Consider the following 5,526-nt stretch of genomic DNA (forward strand, 5'->3'; position numbering starts at 1 on the left):
GACTCAGCCACTCAGGCCCCCCTCTATCATTCATATTTATATTTTTCCGTAAATTTTGATACTTTGACAGGCAACACTGAGTACGTACATTGAATATTTGTGTGATATGACACATGATGATGACGTTTAAACTGAAAATGTTGAATTTCATTAAGTATATTTAAGAACTAGCAATGGTACGATGGTGAAAAGGACACTTTCCTCCCTCTTCTGTCTCATTTGTTCACATAAATAAAATCAGACTGTCGTCAAATGTTTTCCCTGCTAAGATTTTAATACATACTCATTTTAAAAGACAACGGTTCAGTTTAAAAGACTACAAATCCTCTGGTTTATGTTTCCAAAGAATAAGATAGTTGTCGCAGAAATGAAGAAAAGCAGATGATGGCGTGTTTGTAAATCTGCTTGAGAATGAATCATCAAAAGTTTTTGAGAAAAAGTCCCTTTTTCAGGGTCCTTCAAAGGATAAAGGAATGATTTTCTAGACACCTCCATTTTGGGTAGCTTTATTTATTTATTTATTTATTTATTACTTTTATTTATTTTTATTTTTTTATTTAAAAAAATTTTTTTTAACGTTTCGTTTATTTTTGAGACAGGGAGAGACAGAGCATGAACAGGGGAGGGTCAGAGAGAGGGAGACACAGAATCTGAAACAGGCTCCAGACTCTGAGCTGTCAGCACAGAGCCCGATGCGGGGCTCGAACTCACGAACCGTGAGATCATGACCTGAGCCGAAGTCGGTCACTTAACTGATTGAGCCATCCAGGCGCCCCACTTTTATTTTTTTTTTAATATAATTTATTGTCAAATTGGCTTACAACACCCAGTGCTCATCCCAACAAGTGCCCTCCTCAATGCCCATTTTCACCCATTTTCCCCTCTCCCCCATCCCCATCCCCATCCCCATCCCTCCTCAGTTTGTTCTCTGTATTTCAGAGTCTCTTATGGTTTGTCTCCCTCCCTCTCTGTTTTTCCCCCCTTCCATTTCCCCCATGGTCTTCTGTTAACTTTCTCAAGATCCACATAGGAGTGAAAACATATGATATTTGTCTTTCTCTGATTGACTTATTTCACTCAGCATAGATTGCCATGCACAGTATAGCTGTTTTAAGGCTTCGCTTTCCATAGCATTCTCCTCACCTTGAAAACAACATATGGTCTCCAGACCTCCTTGCCACCTGAAAAATGACTGTGAACAACAGCCAGATCTTTCCTGTTCTTTATAGAATTTTTTTTAAATGAACGTTTCTTTCTCCTCCATCAGCCTTTTCTCGTCTGAAGTTTTATATGAAGAGAGACATTCTCTAAATCATTCGTTCAAATAAATTTATCAAAAATTGCCTCAGACATACCACATAGTCATAGACATGTCGGCTCAGAAACTCTATATTAACATCTAAGAAATTGCTGCCTCTGCTCTTTTTTGAAAGAATAAAATAGGATTTAATATCACGTTCAAGAATAATTCTGAAATGTAACTGATGGGGAGAACATAGGTCTGTCTGTTCAGCCATTTTGTTTGAAGGCCTCAATAGATTAGGAAGGCAGGAGAAATGGGTTTTAGAATTGTCTCTTCATGAACTTACTGTGTGGCCTACATTTTCTCTCCTGGAGTGAGGAACACATTGGTCTAAAATAGATGATCTTCACAGTGTTTCCAGTCTTATGACCTGACTTTGTTTTCTATATTATCATCATATACTATGTTCATATTGTCACCTAAGAATTATTTCAGTTATTTATTGCTGCATTACTAACCACCAAAAACTTAGTGGTGTAGAAAAACGAACATTTTATTATCTTTCATGATTCTTTAACTTGGCTAGGATCACCTGGGTGATTCCTCTGGTCTGTGGGATGTTTACTGGGGCTGTTGGCATCTAAAGGCTTGAATGGGCTAGAATATCTAAGATGTCTTGTCAGTTGGTGCTGGCTGTTGGTCTGGAGCTCAGCTGGATTCACTGACCTTGATTCTCCTCAATTCAGCTTCTCCATGTGGATCAGGATTCTTTTTTTAATTTATATATGTATTTTAAAAATTTTTAAAAATGTTTTATTTATTTTTGAGACAGAGAGAGACAGAGCATGAGTGGGGGAGGGGCAGAGAGAGAGGAAGACACAGAATTCTTAGCAGGCTCCAGGTTATGAGCTGTCAGTACAGAGCCTGATGTGAGGCTTGAACCCATGAACTGTGAGATCATGACTTGAGCTGAAGTCGGCTGCTTAACTGACTGAGCCACCCAGGCGCCCCTGGATCGGGCTTCTTACAGCATATTCTAACACAGTTTCAAGTGGCAGAAAGTGTGAGTAGCCAGTTCTTTCAAAGTTTGGGCTTGTAAGTCCCCAAACATCATCTATGTTGCATCCTATAGGTGAAAATATGCACAGGATTAGCCCAGGTCAAAGAAAGGGGAACTTACCCCTACCTCTTAGTGAGCTGTGGCATATGTACAACAGGAAGGGAGGGAATTGGTGGTGGCCAGATTTGAAAGCTTTAGTGCCTCTAAAAGAAGAGGCCAGAGAGCTGGCTAGCTTTCTCTCTTCCAGCCATGGGAGATCTAATGAAGTCAGTCCTCTGAAACCCAGAAGAGGGCCCTCAATAGGACTTGATCATGCTGGCATCCTGATCGTGGGCCTCCAGCCTCTGGAACTGTGAGAAACAAATTTCTGTTGTTGATAAGCCACCTAGTTTATGGTGTTTTGTTATAGCAGCCTGAGCTAAGCCAAAGTGTGGCCAGGATTCTTTGGTGTAGTTCCTTAGAAGGAAAGCCATGTTAAAAAAAAAAAAAAAAAAAAAAGACAAATGGTCTGACACGTATCCAGCACGTAATCACGGGAGAGGGATAGGGTAGCCACAGGGGCAACTCTGTTCCAAAAGGGGGCAGAGAGGAGGTGTGTAGCAATTTTGGAATCAAGTTGGCCACAAGCCACCATTTCTGTTGACTCAGAGAACAGGAAGTACTCTTTAATTAGGGTTCTGCTACTGGAAAGTAATTTTCTGTGGCTTCTGGGTCTGCCTTCTGGGTTCTGGGTCAACCCTCTAAGTCACACTATGTTTCCCACAGGAAATGGCACATGCTTGCATCTGAGTAGCACTCTCAGCTTGATTTCTGCTTCGAAGCCTCTTTTTATTTTGAACTGTCTTTGACCCATTTAGCCAAAGACTTTGTAGGCTTCCTACATACTTCCTATGTAACTTGTGTTTCTACACAACTGTATTTCAAGTTAGGATCTGCTCCTTTAGACAAAAGCCACACTTACAAACCCCCCTTCTACCTTGTGCTGAGACACAGAGTGCTATAGGAGGAATGCTTTTAAGATTCTTAGTAATCTTATGGTCTCTCAGAAGATCTACGAGGAAACAACTTCAATATTTCTGAGTTTAACGAAGGGTCTTATAGCCACATTATTATTTTATTTTATTTCATTTTATGTTATTTAATTTTAATTTTGTTATTTTAATTTTATTTCCAGTGCAGTTAACATACAGTGTTTTAAGTGTACAATGTTAGTGATTCATTGCTTACGTATAACACCCAGTGCTCATCACAAGTGCCCTCCTTAATACCCATCACCCATTTAACGCCCCCCCCCCCCCTCCCTTCTGGTAATCCTCTGTTGTCCAAAGCTAAGAGTCTGTTTCTTTCTTTGCCCTTCTCTCCCCGCCTACCCTCCCCCACATTCATTTGTTTTGTTTCTTAAATTCCACATATGAGTGAAATCATATAGTGCTTGTCTTTCTCAGACTGACATTTTATTTAGCATAACACTCTCTAGCTCCAACCGTGCCATTGGCATAGCCACACTCTTAATCCAAACTTTACCCTGAGGCCGCATTTTACTGGCAATATTATTATCTCATTTTAAAGACGAGGAAGCTGAGGCTTAGAAGGTTATGTGACTTCCAAAAACACATACTGCCAATTTCCTCTCTTCCTGAAATCCAAAATCTAATAGGAGGAGCCAGAAATAGAGAGGAAAAATAAAAAGAAAATAAAAAAATATAAGGAAAATTCTGTCTCTAATACAAGTTCAAAATGCTGAGACCCATGAGGGAGAAAGAAGATCAGACAGGCTTCTTGGAAAAGGCAGCACTGGGTTTGGACAAACATGAAATGGGAGGGAAGGACACTTCAGGCAGAGAAACCAGAAGGGAGAGGATTGGATGTGATGAGGAAGAGAGTCCACTACTGAGATGCAGGGGCCTTTCTGGGATGGATAGTGGCTATGGGGATGATAGTGAGGTATAATGAGGCATATGACTGAACGTGTAGGGTTGGGTGAATTTTGGAACTTGGACTCCTAGACTGAAGAGGTTGGATTTAACAAGAATTCAGGGGTTTTCAGCATGATCTGTTGGTTCTACTTGTGTACATTATCATTCACACATCTTTACATGTTCTTTTCATAGTCCACTCTGAATAATGAATATGAAAAGAGTTTAAATGGAAGCAGTGTGGCATAGAAGTTGAGAGCCTGAATTCTAGACTCAGGCAGGCCTGAGTTAAGACCAAGTCTACCACCTACCATTTGTATCTCTTTGGGAAATGATCTTAGCTTCTAAGCCTCCGTTATCTCACGTTGAACTGAAATACCTATCTCAGAAGTTTGCCATGAATATCACATGAGATAGTATGTGTAAGCCACTTAGTATAGATTAGGGCACGTGGTAAATTATCAGTAAATATTGTTATAAATGATTTTTATTGGGGAGCCTGAGTGGCCCTAACCCCCAATGTGACTATATTTGGACATAGAGCCTTTAAGAATGTAATTGAGGTTAAGTGAGGTCAGAGTGGTGGGGCCCTAATCTCATAGGACTGGTGTCCTTATAAGGAGAGGAAAAGATACTAGAGACTTCTCTCCACACCTGCACACAGAGGAAAGGCCATGTGAGGTCATAGTGAGGAGGTGGCCATCTACAAGCCAGAATGAGAAGCCTCATCAAAACCAATCCTGACGGCATTTGGTCTTAGCTTTCCAGCCTCCAAAGCTGTGGGAAAATAAATACTTGTTTAAGCCCCGCGGTCTGTGGCATTTTGTTATGTTAGCCCTAGCAGACTAATACACTGGTTAATGAAAATGAACTCACTAATAAATAAAAGAATGAAAAACTGTATTCTTTTGTACTACACTTGATCTTAGCCAAAAGGCCGAGAATCGATGAAACTATTCTTTTGTATTCTAACAGTCAATGTCACAGAACTTTCCTTTTAGCAAGACAATAAAGATTTTTTTTCCACCAGCCTAGACAATGGTAGTTGAAGCACAAATATTTTATTGCAGCTTTAGAAGTTTATTATAAAATCTTATGAAAACTCATGTTACAAAATTTAACATAGCCATATGGTGTTAATATGCTGTGGATTATGTGCTTGTTGGGGATGAGTGTGTGGTGAGGAGAGAATGTTAAATAAAGTATGATAAACAATATCTCTCTTTAAAAAAATTTTTTTTTGGGGGCGCCTGGGTGGCGCAGTCGGTTAAGCGTCCGACTTCAGCCAGGTCACGATCTCGCAGTCC

At 40.1% G+C, this 5,526-nt stretch overlaps 1 pseudogene; it reads right to left on the reverse strand.

The window, feature by feature from the left end:
- Positions 1–5,044: 5,044 nt before the first annotated feature.
- LOC125920594 (uncharacterized) lies at positions 5,045–5,168 on the reverse strand (annotated as a pseudogene).
- Between the last annotated feature and the right edge of the window lie 358 nt (positions 5,169–5,526).

Source organism: Panthera uncia, chromosome B4 (assembly GCF_023721935.1).
Source record: "Panthera uncia isolate 11264 chromosome B4, Puncia_PCG_1.0, whole genome shotgun sequence".
In the NCBI taxonomy this organism is placed as follows: Eukaryota; Metazoa; Chordata; class Mammalia; order Carnivora; family Felidae; genus Panthera; species Panthera uncia.